The sequence below is a fragment of the Diabrotica virgifera genome, chromosome 10 (genome assembly GCF_917563875.1).
Source record: "Diabrotica virgifera virgifera chromosome 10, PGI_DIABVI_V3a".
NCBI classification, from domain to species: Eukaryota; Metazoa; Arthropoda; class Insecta; order Coleoptera; family Chrysomelidae; genus Diabrotica; species Diabrotica virgifera.
In genome coordinates, this window is record NC_065452.1 from 68,561,369 (window position 1) to 68,577,133 (window position 15,765).

At 33.6% G+C, this 15,765-nt stretch overlaps 1 protein-coding gene across 6 annotated transcripts in view; it reads left to right on the forward strand.

The window, feature by feature from the left end:
- LOC114346223 (uncharacterized) overlaps positions 1 to 15,765 on the forward strand; it is a 122,705-nt gene that overhangs the window by 38,127 nt on the left and 68,813 nt on the right. The gene's annotated exons all lie outside the window — the stretch shown is intronic.

Below are 15,765 nucleotides of genomic sequence, written 5' to 3' on the forward strand. Positions count from 1 at the left end.
AATCTTCCTTTATTTAAATAAAATTAGTGCCTAAAACATAAATAATAAAATAATAAAGTCAATCGAGTAAAAAATACTACAGTGGTGTCAGAATTGAAATATTCACAAAGTTAGAACATAAAGTTTCCGGTGAGATATAGAAACTTTCAGGTGACATTACATCTCTGGAGAGTAAAGTCTCTGCTAGCATCTCTAAAGTCACTTCTGATATTGATGACAAGATATCGTCGCTAAAAAACCAAGTCTCTGCCTTTGAAGAAAAGATGCAAGAAATGGAAAAGAAAATAGAGGAAACAGAAAAAGTAGACAGAGGGATGGAACCCATCTTAGCAGAGATTAAAGACGATGAGCCCAAATACAAATTGGAGCCACGGCCGATAGTTGAAGAGAGTGTGAAACAGTTTGAAACAGCGGCAAGAGCGAACGGATGATCTGAAAAAGACAAAGCTGTAAATCCGGTTATTGCTCTTCGAGGAGAGGCTTTGGATGTACTTCAGACCATAGCTGTAGAGGAGACGAATGATTTTGAACAACTTATGAAGAGACTAAACATGCGATATGGACACGAACATTTGGAGTATGTCTATAAGGCGCGGCTTAAAAATCAAAGACAAAAGAAAGATGAAGCTCTTCAAGAATACGAGGTAGATATTGCCAGGCTAGTACGATTTGCTTATCCAACAGCTCCCGAAGACATGATGGAAATGTTGGCTGTTCAAACATTTATTGATGGTCTTCGTGATTTTTAAATACAGAGAACACTGCGATTAGCTCGTCACAAGACGCTGGTCGATGTATTGTCCACAAAATGCTGCCGAAAATCTAAAAACACTCCAGGTGAACGAGTGAACACCCGGCAAATTTTAATGGATGTACTGTCTATCGGGATTTAATTAAAATAAAATACCTAAAAACACTCCAGGTGAACCAGTGAACACCCGGCAAATTTTAATGGATGTACTGTCTATCGGGATTTAAATACGTCCAGGTTCCGGACCAACAAAAAATAACACCATAATGCTCTTTCTTATGCGCAAACCCTAAACAACCAGCCAAAGACAAATGGTATTGAGCAACTTTCAGAAATGTTAACAATTTTTTAGGTGAATTTAAAAACATGTTTGTTCAATTATTAAATCAGAATAGCATGATTCTAACCATACTGACAACAGTAATAAGTAAATTGGCTAAATAATGACTTCCTCACCAAGAGTTGCTTCATGGAATGCCAACGGATTAAAAATCACGTTCTTGAAATTGAGTCTTCCTTAAATATCAATAAAATAGATATTCTTTTAATTTCAGAGAGCCTTGCAACCGAAGACACCGTTATAAAACTACCCTACTACAAAATATACTATGCGAACGACTCTTTAAGTCCGATTACTATATAAAGTAATTCAACAAAACAATGTAAACATCTTACCAACTGGACAGCCTACTTACTGGCCATTAGACGTACAAAAAGTCCCAGAGCTGTTGGACTTCGCTGTAACCAAAGGCATATCAGATGTATACAGCACTATTGAATCAAACTTCGATTTATCATCAGACCATTATCATAACTATCAGCATTCACGCAATATGGATAAAAGAAACACCTAAACTATGTAGGTACTAGAGGAACTGACTGGCAATTGTTTCGAGATATTCTAGATGAAAAAAAGTCTTAATAACCGCGTAAAAGATCATAAAGAAATAGAACAAGTAGTACAATACCTAACACATAATATCCATAACATTTAATTTAAGCGAAAAGCAGTGCTTTTCGCAATTTTAGTTTTAGTTTGCAATATCCGAAGCAACAAATGATCGGACCGAAATTCAAAAAGCGCTATTTTAAACCTTGGCTCATCTACTAAAACAAAAATATTATAAATAAGATATTTAATTACTCTATTTTTACCTGTAGCGATTTAAACGAAAAAAATCCCATTTTTGACCCTTATTTGTTAATAACTAAATTTCTCGTCCAAACTGTGGCGGGCATTTTTGTATTTATAATGTATTAGGTATATAGTCATAGTACCCAAAAAACCCATTTGCAACCTGGCTGCTCAAGTGTCCCGAACATGGTATATTTTTGCCTTATTTTCCTGGTGTAATTTGCTAACTTTAAAACGCACCACAAGAGAGTCTCAAACTGCAAACTTCATCAAAGTTACTCTTTTGTGGCGCGTTTTAGTTCAAATTTAGCAAATATTGTGGAAAAATCTTTCGAAATATAACTGGAATTTTATTTTCCATCAAAGTGAAAATACACATTTGCGCCACGTAATATTCATATCGGCTCTTTTGTACCTGGAATATTATGTGCGCCACTCATTTTTACCGCGTTCAGCGATTTTTTATTCTTGTCAGTTATATTATGTATACAGGGTGTAACAAAAATACAGGTCATAAATTTAATCGCATATTCTGGGACCAAAAATAGTTCGATTGAACCTAACTTACCTTAGTACAAATGTGCACGGAAAAAAAGTTACAGCCCTTTGAAGTTACAAAATGAAAATCGATTTTTACCAATATATCGAAAACTATTAGAGATTTTTTATTGAAAATGGACATGTGGTATTATTATGGCAGTAGTATTTTAAGAAAAAATGATAATGACATTTGGACACCCCATAAAAATTTTATGGGGGTTTGGTTCCTTTAAACCCCCCTAAACTTTTGTGTACGTTCCAATTTAATTATTGTTGTAGTGCCATTAGTTAAACACAAGTTTCTAAAAACTTTTTTGTCTCTTAGTACTTTTTCCAAAAGTCAGTTTTTATCGAGATATTTGAATATTTGTCAAATCCACCACATATTTGTATATGGTAAAGTACGATTATGGAGACTTGGTAATAGTATGAAAATTTATTTATGATTTACATTTTTAAGTATATTTTGAACCATATTAAAAAAGAAGCCACATCTCGATAAAAGATGCTTTATCAAAAAAATACAAAGAGGCAAAAAAGTTTTAAAAACAGTGTGCTTAACTAATGATACCGCAGTAATAGTTTAATTGGAACGTACACAAACATTTGGGGGGTTTAAAGGAACAAAACCCTCATAAAATTTTTATGTAAACATATTAAAAAAGAAGCCGCAACTCGATAAAAACTTCCTCATCGAAAAAATACTAAGAGGCAAAAAAGTTTTACAAATATTGAATTTAACTAATGGCACCACACTAATAATTTATTTGGAACGGACACAAAAGTTTGGGGAGGTTTAAGGGTACAAAACCCCCATAAAATTTTTAGGGGTGCACAAATTTCACTATAGTTTTTCTTTAACATGTTCTTTCTATAAGAATGCCACATGTCCATTTTCAACAAAAAATCTCTAATGGTTTTCGATATATTCAAAAAAATCGATTTTCATTTTGTAACTTCAAAAGGCTGTAACTTCTTTTGTGTGCATATTTGTACTAAGGTAAGTTAGGTTCATTCGAACTATTTGTGGTCCCAGAATATGTGGTTTAATTTATGACCTGTATTTTTGTTACACCCTGTATGTTATAGTCAAACCCTGAAGTTCAGGCACTCCTAGGTTTGACTAGTCAATCCTGACTAACGGTCTTAGTCAAACCCCGAAATAAATTCCATTTTCGGCCTTTGACTAGTCAAACCTAGGTGAGACTGATTTAGTCAGACAAACGCCGAAACTTAATTTCATGAAATCGGGCTTTGATCAGTCAAACTCCGATCAGGTATTAAAATATCATAATTTGTTAGAATGACATTAATAAGACGTCATTTTTTAATTTTAATGTTTATTGTTTTTATATTATCGTAATTAAAATAAAAAATTAGTCTTTATTCTCACATGGTGAAACATTAGAACATTTAGAATTGCACAATACGTTAGACCTTTTAAAGGGGTGATACACACGCGAGTAAGTACGCGAACTTATGACTCGCGACCTTTTTCGCGCGTGTATCACAGCAAGTACGCGTACTTTAAGTCCGCCGAGTAAGTACGCCGTCGATCCAACAAGTTTGAAATCTTACTCGTAACCCGTACGTGTATCACTGCCACGAGCCGCGAGCCTCGAGCCATCATGTTATTGCGTTTAAAGTTACACTTATATTTTCACTAATTAAGCAAATTGCCTAGAAATAATTCAATCGTTTATTATTGAAAGGAGACAAGTTACATTTTATAAGTTTTGAGAAAACCGTAAAACACTATTTTAAGCTATACTAAATTATTTTGATTATTTGTTTTTGAGTAAACCTAATTATTTATAGGCTGCTTTATCCTCCTGATGAAAATATTACCATCTTATCTATGATATTTTGTTTGTTTATGCCTACCTTGTATTAAATTAAAATAGATCAAAAATAAGTGCTATACTTCACATCATGATTTTGACAGCTTACCACACTTATAAAAAATCAAATTATTCTTCTATTTAACAAAACCTGATCAAAAAAATAATCAAACTCTACTAAAAAACATAAGATTTCAGCAAAATTAGGTACACAGAAAATAAAAAATTTAACCACGAGGACAGTTTCTAAATTTTTTGCTACCGACGGCGACCGCGATATTTAAAACCGCGTACTTTAAGTCTGCCGTGTATCACCGACGGCGAGCCGAGTAAGTCCGCGATCTTTAAACCCGCGTACTTAAAGATTGCGTGTGTATCACGCGCTTTAGACTTCATAATTTTGAAGGTTTTTTTTTTATTGCAGTAGCATTTTATAAAGACTTGTCCCCCTTTAGAATCTTTTGCACTGATTTCTCTTAGAGATAGCTGAACGTCGGGCACATCTTCCTAATTAAGAAAATTCTTTTTGTATTCACTTTATTTGATTCCTAGAAAAAAGTGTGTTTGTTGTTCGGTGTTTCATCGCCACTCAGTGGCGGATTTACCAATTTTCCGCCCTACCCTAAAGGCCATCCGCACACACAGCTACTAAAAAGAAACCAGTTGGTAACTTTAGTTAATGTTACCAATCAGTTACTTAGTAGTCACTGCCCATGTATTTTAATGAGTGTCCGCACACAGCGCTACTAGTTAGCAGCCGGTCTATAATGCGGGAGTGATCAGTCGACAGCGGACTGGACATGCAGGTCGCTTGGGGACTAGTTTCCAGCCTTTTGTGATATTTTATTAAAGTTTAACACGCGAAATTGGCGGAAGAGACGTTTAATAAAAAATTAGTGCAAGAAGTGGAAAACATCCGTGCCTATGTAAATTTAATCAACTAGTTTTGATGGGAAATGAGCCACAATTTTAATAAAAAAAAATTATTTTTATTAACGTTTCGACGTCCAAATCGGATGCCGTTGTCAAAATATAAAAAAAATATTAATGAATTAAACAAAAATGTTGTTGCTTAGTAAAAAGTTCTTCCCATGATTTATTTAATCTGACTCATTTATATCGGCAATTCAGACATATATATTATACATTTTAAAGTAGAAGACTTTAAAATGATATTGCCGATATTTATGAGTTGCGTTCCTGGGACGACTTTACTAAAAGATAGTTCATTCGATTACATGAAATCAACCCCAACTCAAGAATATCCGTCCCAAAAAAATCATAACATGTGATCTGTCTTTAAAAATACAACTACATGCAACGGTGACAATAAATAATAACAACAATATCATTTTGAAGTCTTCTACTTTAAAATGTATAATATATGTCTGAATTGCCGATATAAATGAGTCAGATTAAATAAATTATTAGAAGAATTTTTTACTAAGCAACAACATTTTTGTTTAATTCATTAATATTTTTTCTATTTTGACAACGGCATCCGATTTGGACGTCGAAACGTTAATAAAATCATTTTTTAGTAAAATTGTGGCTTATTTTCCATCAAAAACTAGTTAATTACAAAAATTCCACAAGAAAATAGCTTCAGAACAACATATTATGTAAACTTAAACACCGCCTAACAAAGCGACTTAGTACAAAGTACAGTCAAGAAGTTACTCGTCTTATTAATTTTCAGTAGCGTAGTGTGCGAGCCATAGTTGATAACCAGTTGATAATTCTAGTTACCAACTACATAGTTTAGTTTCTTTTTAGTAGCTGTGTGTGCGAAAGGCTTTAGAGATAGCTGAACGTCGCGACGCGTCGGGCCCATTTTCCTAATTAAGAAAATTCTTTTTGTATTCACTTTATTTGATTTCTAGAAAAAAGTGTGTTTATTGTTCGGTGTTTCATCCCCACTCAGTGCCGGATTTACCAGTTTTCCGCCCTACGCTAAGGCCATCCGCACACACAGCTACTAAAAAGAAACCAGTTGGTAACTTTAGTTACCCATCAGTTACTTAGTAGTCACTGCCCATGTATTTTAATGAGTTTCCGCACACATCGCTACTAGTTAGCAGCCGGTCTATAATGCGGGAGTGATCAGTCGACAGCGGACTGGACATGCAGGTCGCTTGGGGACTAGTTTCCCGCGTTTTGTGATATTTTATACACGCGAAATTGGCGGAAGAGACGTTTAATATAAAATTAGTACAAGAAGTGGAAAACATCCGTGCCTATGTAAATTTATTTAACTAGTTTTGATGGGAAATTAGCCACAATTTTACTAAAAAAATGATTTTTATTAACGTTTCGACGTCCAAATTGGATGCCGTTGTCAAAATATAAAAAATATTAATGAATTAAACAAAAATGTTGTTACTTAGTAAAAAATTCTTCCAATAATTTATTTAATCTGACTCATTTATATCGGCAATTCAGACATATATATTACACATTTTAAAGTAGAAGACTTTAAAATGCTATTGCCGATATTTATGAGTTGCGTTCCTGGGACGACTTTACTAAAAGATAGTTCATTCGATTACATGAAATCAACCCCAGCTCAAGAATATTCGTCCCAAAAAAATCATAACATGTGATCTGTCTTTAAAAATACAACTACATGCAACGATGACAATAAATAATAACAACAATATCATTTTGAAGTCTTCTACTTTAAAATGTATAATATATGTCTGAATTGCCGATATAAATAAGTCAGATTAAATAAATTATTAGAAGAATTTTTTACTAAGCAACAACATTTTTGTTTAATTCATTAATATTTTTTGTATTTTGACAACGGCATCCGATTTGGACGTCGAAACGTTAATAAAATCAGTTTTTAGTAAAATTGTGGCTTATTTTCCATCAAAACTAGTTAATTACAAAAATTCCACAAGAAAATAGCTTCAGAACAACATATTATGTAAACTTAACACCGCCTAACAAAGCTACTCAGTACAAAGTACAGTCAAGAAGTGACTCGTTTTATTAATTTTCAGTAGCGTAGTGTGCGAGCCATAGTTGATAACCAGTTAATAATTCTAATTACCAACTAGTTAAGTTTCTTTTTAGTAAAGTACAAACGATCTGAATTGGACCAGACGAATTTTTGGGGTATATCTCGAGCATAGAGATTTGTAATGTGTAAGATAAACATTTTTGTAATTGATCATTCCCCGTATATTGTCCACATGGACACTGGTGTGGCTTATTACTTTCTAACGCATCTTATTGGACAATACTGAAATGTAATTGGTCAAATTTTTCGGATGTACTTACGCTTAAAGCATATCGTTATCTCTCAAAAATGCCTTCTCATTTTTCAAAGGCGGCAAGCAATATAGACACAAATAAACAGTGTCGTCGTCGTGTATTGGGATACACTGCATCTCTTAGTAATCATCTTATTAAGTACAAGACAAATTCTTTTAATATTTAAATGTCCTTGGTAAAACAAATACGTTTGTTTATAATAAACATGATTGACCCATATTACCACACCAGTGTATCAGTTTTTAAACATTAAACAGGGGATTCCACATTCTTAGTTTTAAATTCATTGCGTAAAGATTAGTCATTGGTATTTGAGATCCCAACGGGTAAACATCACAGCGGATAAATATTTAGCCACCAGCTCTTTACCGTAGTTACTTCAGCGTACAAATAAATGAATTTACAGTGAGTAGTGTTACTTCATCAACCCTTATGGTAGGGGGTAACCACCCCTCAATTATCTGAGATGGTTCAGATAAACAGGAACCACCATATGCGATCTAAGACCAGGGAAGAACACAGGACTGGTAAACGGGACGAGTATGGAAAAACGTCTATGGCTGAGGATCTTGCACCTCGACCACCCTAGAAAACAGTGTGGTATGTAGAAAAGGATGGAGACATCAGGCCTGACATGGAGCTGAATGGAACATGGTATGGAGATGGAACATCGTGGGAAAGTGGACAATGGTATGGGACGTGCAGCGAGGACTTGTGGTGATACGAACATTGACGTGTAAAAGTGGTAAGTCCATATTGTTTGTTCTTATGGTATTTCCACGATATTAGTCCTGATTCGTATAATCATATAATAAAGTAATATAACTGTAATGTAAGATACACATAATCTAAGGTTTACCTATTTACCTATTCTATTTTTATTACCTCATTGGCATTATAGGGAATTTTTTTTCTTTTCAAGTATTATGGTTATCTATAGGACGTATTGATACATTTTTACATTTTTATACGATTTTTATATATTTACTAGCATATATTTTTATCATTTATTTTTAGCATTTATTATATATGATGATTTTTATTGCAATTTACTATATTTTTACTATTTTTGACATAATATTTTATATACATATTTACTATACCTCGTAAGACTGTCAAATTTATGCGTTCGTTACGAAGTACAGGAATAAGGATAGGAAAATTATGAATAAATGAGTAGCAACAAAGTTACTTGGGAAGACTTCGTCAAAATAGTTGAGGAGATTACGCAAGAAGTAATAAGACAAAGTAGAAGTAAAATTTAATAAAAAATTTTGGTCTTGGTAAAAGGTATATTATTTTAAAAAGCCCTATAGGGCTACAAACATCGAACAGAACGTTTTCGCTCTAAAAAGAGCATCATCAGTGTTGCAAGAACATGGTGAGCCAACCAAAAAATACGAAGGTCAAAGCCTTTTTTGGTTGGCTCACCATGTTCTTGCAACACTGATGATGCTCTTTTTAGAGCGAAAACGTTCTGTTCGATGTTTGTAGCCCTATAGGGCTTTTTAAAATAATATACCTTTTACCAAGACCAAAATTTTTTATTAAATTTTACTTGTAATTAATGGTATACAGCCAGCTACAGGAAATTCTTCCTAGTGGACAAAGTAGAAGGGTCTTGAAGAAGAAAGTACCTAAATCTAAGGATATACAAGAAGAAGTAACGACACAGTTAATTAAAGTGCAACAAATATTTTGCAAGAATCAGAGACAAAGTTATACGCTCATTTCAAGCTGTAAACTTAAGAACAGTAGTTCCAAGTTCAATACATCAGCCAATCGACAAGGAAATAGAGGAAGAACAAAGCGACGAAGAAGTAGAAGAGGAAAAAAGTGACGAAGAGATAGAGGAAAAAATTAACGAGAAAATAGAAGAGGAAAAAGGCGACATAAAACAAGATATAAAAATATTAAACATGGCTCTGACAATTAACGAATTTTTGAATATTGCAAGCAAGGTATTGCCGAACGAGTTTGATGGAAGCGCAGGTAAATTACAACCATTGTTAGACGCATTAGAACTACTTGGAAAAATAGCGGAAGGACATGAAGACACAGCTGTAACGTTAATAAAGACAAGATTGACCAATAAGGCTAGAACCTGATAACTACAGAAGATACGATCCCACTTATAGCCGCGGCACTGAAGAAAGAATTAAGAGGCGACAATCCGAAAACGATAATAGACAAGTTAGCAAAGAAAAGGCAAGGAAACAACGATGCAGCAGTGTACGCATCTGAAGTAGAGGAACTAGCCGAACAGTTGAAGGTAGCATACATAGCAGAAGGAATGCCATTGGAATTAGCGAAAAAATACACAACGGAAACAGTTGTAGCAACAATGAAACGAAATGTTAATACGGATAGAGCTAAGTTAATACTGGAGGCAGGTAACTTCACAACACCGCAGGAAGTAGTATCTAAATTTTTATCGATTGATACGACAGAGGAAAACACACAGGGAAGAGTGTTCAATTATAGGACGAATTATGAAAATAGGAGAGGACAGCAACAATACCGAAGAGGATACCATAACAAATACGATAGAGGAAGAAGAAATAGCTTCGGACAAAGGAACGAAGGAGAAGCAACAGAAAACCAACGGAACTATTCGAACAGAGGATATAGACAATTTAACAACCAAACGTACAGAGGGAACCAGAGAGGAGGACGTAACAGAAACGTAAGGCTACTGGAGTTAGAGGACAGCCAAGAGGAACCGGAAAACCCGCAGTTGGGGTTTTAAATGAACGAAACAATGAAAGTACACAGTCAGAAGTGGAATATAATATTTACAACTTCGACTAAACCTAACGAATTTTGTACGAATGAAAACAGGAATCCTAGAAAACACAAATACCTTTATCATAGACACAGGAGCTGATATTTCAATACTGAAATGTTCACAAGATTTTATGAAGGAACATGTGAAACCAAACACAAAGGCGAAAATAAAAGGAGTAACTAAAGGAGAATTACAAACAATGGGAGAAGTTGAAACAACACTAGAAGTAAAAGGATCTCGATTTGAGCATATCTTTCAATTAGTTGAACCTAGCTTTCCCATTCCAACTGACGGAATCATTGGGAGAGACTTTATTTCAAACTTTCAATGCATACTGGACTACGCTAACCTTAAAATGCACATTAAAGAGGACAATGATTGTTACATTAGTACGAACATTTTGGATAATATAGATAACGACATGATAATAATACCGCCTAGATGTGAAATTTACAGAGTCGTAAAAATTTTTCAAACGCTGAAGAACGACAGGATAGTGGAACAACAGGAAATACAACCAGGAATATTCAAAGCGAGAGCAATTATTTCAAGTAATAATCCATACATCAAAATTTTGAACACAACCTACGAAACAGTAAAAGTAGAGACAAACGCAATCAAAACATTAGACATTAAATTATTCAACATATATAGACTGATCAACGACAGCAAGGATAGGAAAAAGGAATTACGGGAATCATTGAAGTTAGACATTCCAGAATACATACGCGATAAATGAGTATCTTTATGCGAAGATTATTCAGATATATTCGCCCTAAGGCATGACATGCTAACATGTAACAACTTCTACGAACAGAAACTGAGAGTTAAAGACCAAACTCCGGTATATATTAAAAACTATAGGACACATCATGCACAAACAGAGGAATTAAACCGACAAGTACAAAAACTGAGAGACCAAGGAATAATAGAACCGCCCACATCAGAATACAACAGCCCAGTAGTGCTGGTACCGAAAAAAGCGATAGATGGAAATAAAGCATGGAGATTATGCATAGATTTTAGACAACTGAACAAGAAAATAGTCATAGACAAATTTCCTTTACCAAGAATAGACTCGATATTAGATCAACTAGGAAGAGCAAAATGGTTTTCAGTTATAGACTTAATGTCAGGTTTTCACCAAATACCATTAGAAAAATCATCTAGGAAATACACATCGTTTAGCACAGAAAATGGAGCATTTCAATTTACCAGATTACCTTTTGGATTAAATGTAAGCCCAAATAGCTTTTCACGAATGATGTCAATAGAATTTTCAGGATTAACACCAGACAAAGCATTTCTTTACATGGACGATATAGTAGTAATAGGAATGTCTGAAAAACATCACCTAGACAACCTGAAAAAGACATTCGAGACATGTCGAAAATTCAATTTGAAACTTAACCCAGGAAAATGTCAATTTTTTAGAAGAGAAGTAACATATTTAGGACATGATCTTTCTCAGGAAGGAGTATCACCAGACAAAGCGAAATATGCAACGATTGAACAATACCCGACACCTAAGACAGCAGAAGAAACAAAAAGATTCGTAGCATTTTGTAACTATTATAGACGTTTTATTATAGACATCCTAACAACAGACGCATCCAACGAGAGTTGTTCAGCAATTTTAAGTCAAGATTATAACGGAATAGACCTACCAATAGCGTACGCATCAAGAAGTTTCAATAAAGGAGAATGTAACAAACCTATAATCGTTAAGGAATTACTAGCGATTCATTGGGGAATTAATCATTTCAAATGTTATTTATATGGAGCACCAACATTTTTAGTCAAAACGGATCATAAACCACTAACAAATTTATTTGCAATGAAAGAACCAACTTCGAAACTTACAAGGATCAGATTAGATTTACAGGAATACGATTTCGAAATAGAGTATATAACAGGGAAAAATAACTACGCAGACAGTCTTTCAAGAATAACATTACATCAACTAAAGAACTTATACATAGACAATACCCATATATTAGCTATAACACGAGCTCAAGCAAGAGAAAAGGAAAAAGAATCAAGGCAAACGAAGGCAGAAAGTGAACTCGCACTACAGCCAGAAGCCACCAAACAGACAGTAAGGAAGGTACTAAATAATTTAGAGGCGCATAGACTACCAATTTTGTCTTTTGGAGCAGAACTAATCTCACCAAGACTGAGCATTAGGGTCAAAAACAAAATAAAATGCAGCAAGAGCATAGCCACAGGATTCCATCATTTCGATTTAAACCAAATGTTGGCACAGCTTGATAAGCTGGCGGTAGAGAATGCAGTACGTAAAGTAAAAATATACGTAAACAATATTATTTTTAAATTGTGCACAATAGATGAATTTATTAAACAAGGAAACAAAATATTGAAGAATGTAGAAATATATTCATATGTGAAGTACCAGAAACAATAGAAGATGACAAAGAAAAACACAGGTTAATAGAAGAATATCATAATCATCCGATGTTTGGAGGACACGTAGGAAATAATAGACTAATAAAGAAGCTAAAAGCAAGATTTAGATGGAAAAATTTGGAAAAAGACGTAAGAAAATACGTTAAACAATGCCATGAATGTCAAATTAACAAACCGAAAAGAACACATGTCAAAGAAGTCGTGATATCGGACACTTCTTCGATACCAGAGGACACAGAATACATAGACACGATAGGTCAATTCACTAGAAGCAATGAAAGCAAGGAGGACAAAAAAGAGCGGCAAGAAGAAAAGCCCAAAACAACATCACAACACTTTAAAATAGGAGACCTAGTCCTGGTAAAAAGGGAAGAGAAAGGTAAGTGTAATAGTCTTTATGTAGGCCCCTTCACAATAACAGGTAAATAAACGTTAATTGTAAGATCAGAATGGAAAAGGAATACAGGGTAGCGAGAAAGTATGGAAGCACGGTAATTTCTCGGAAACCGCTTGAACGATGGTTATAAATTTTGTAAGTAAGGGTATTCTAATACGGCCGATATTATAGTGGTAATTACATTGTTGTCAAATCTTCCGTTTTTCTGGAAATCTAATGAACTTTCTTATTTTAAATAAAACACCCTGTATATTTTTTGCGTTTTGAAGTCCTTAAGAAATACTGATTATTTTTCATGTTATGTTCCCTATACCTAAATGCCATAATTTCGGCGTTATTGCTACATTTATTAAAAAAAAAATGTTTTAACAAATTATACAAATTTATTTTTTTAGACCGGGTAGATATTATTTTAGGTTCTTTGGGTCATTGGGAACAAAGGAGGTCTTTTGTAATTTTCCTCAAAAGTTATTCGTTTCCGAGTTATAAACAATTTAAAACTGAAAAATTCGAAATATGACGATTTTCTGTGTTCCAAAACATAAGTAAAAAATGTTATTTTTGAAACTATGAAGTGCCTAAACTCAAGTTCAAACCTTATTTTATCAGATGCCGATAAGTGATTTGCTCTTATTTTATTCTAAAATATTATTTTTTAGTTGTTAATGTAGCCCGATAGCCCGTCCTCGAATATTAGCTTTATTGACAATTAAAAAAACAATGTTTTAGAATAAAATATGCCAAAAATTCTTATAGAGATCTGATACAAAAAGGTTTGAGCTTGAATTTAGGTAATTCGTAATTTTAAAAATGATTTTTTACTTGTGTTTTTAAACCTTGAAAATCGTCATTTTTTGATTTTTTTTCAGTTTTAAATTGTTTATAACTCGGAAACGATTAACTTTTGAGGAAAATTGCAAAAGGCCTTTTTTGTTCCCAATGACCCAAAGAACTTAAAATAATATCTACCCGGTCTAAAAAAATAAATTTGTATAATTTGTTAAATTTTTTTTTTAATAAATGTAGCAATAACTCCGAAATTATGGCATTTAGGTATAGGGAACATAACATGAAAAATAATCAGCATTTCTTAAGGACTTTAAAACGCAAAAAATATATAGGGTGTTCTATTTAAAATAAGAAAGTTCATTAGATTTCCAGAAAAACGGAAGATTTGACAACAATGTAATTACCACTATAATATCGGCCGCATTAGGACATTCCTAGCCACCAAAATTTATAAAAATCGTTCGAGCGGTTTCCGAGAAATCACCGTGTTTCCATACTTTCTCGCTACCCTGTATGCTTACAATCCGAGAACACAGTGAGTGACAAGTGGAACATGAACAAGGTTGATAATGAACATTTTTTTTTTGTATTTAATTATTAGTTATAGGAAATAAAAACTTAACTTGTATTGATTAAAACGAAACGCAGTAAGCAGTTGGTGGTACTATCAGAAAATTTTCTTCCTTTTCCGTAGTCAGAAATTTTTTGGAGGGAAGGGGAAGATGTATTGGGATACACTGCATCTCTTAGTAATCATCTTATTTAGTACAAGACAAATTCTTTTAATATTTAAATGTCCTTGGTAAAACAAATACGTGTGTTTATAATAAACATGATTGACCCATATTACCACACCAGTGTATCAGTTTTCGATACAAGGTCAGCTTGCAGTAGCAAATATTATTCTTTATTTATAATCAAGTCGACACAGCATTTTTAATACAAACACTCTCACTTTTATATATACCAAAACATTAAACAGGGGGTTCCACATTCTTAGTTTTAAATTCATTGCGTAAAGATTAGTCATTGGTATTTGAGATCCCAACGGGTAAACATCACAGCGGATAAATATTTAGCCACCAGCTCTTTACCGTAGTTACTTCAGCGTACAAATAAATGAATTTACAGTGAGTAGTGTTACTTCATTAACCCTTATGGTAGGGGGTAACCACCCCTCAATTATCTGAGATGGTTCAGATAAACAGGAACCACCATAGTCGGTCGTGATAGATTTATAATTATTTTATTTTTACATTAAAATTGTACTCTTAATTTTTTAGTTTTCAAATTAATAAGCACATTAAAGTTAATGTCATTTGTATTGTGTACTTTTAATCATTAATTTTAAATAAAAAGTTAATACGATGTCAATTGGAAGTTGGAACAGACGAATTTTTGGGGTCCAGTCAGTAATTCTACGACGAGCATAGAAATAAATATAAACATTTTTGTAATTGATCACTACCAGTATTATCCAGATGGACGCAGCTGTGACTTATTGCTGTCTAACTTATCTTATTGGGCATTACTAAAGTGTAATTAGTCAAATTCTTCGGAAGTCCTTACGCTAAGACTTTATTCGTTATCTGCCAAAAATGCGATCGCGGGTTTCTCAGCTATATTATTCCATTATATACCAATATCGTCGTAATACGATAGTAAGCGCACGTATAGTATTAATATTTTTGTGCAAAAGGTAGGCTTGTGTTTTAGTTAGACAGTAGGAATAAGTTGTTGTAAATACATATATTAAATATGGCTTTTTGGCGACCGTTTGAATGTGATTTCAACGAGAATACTAATGACAATCCA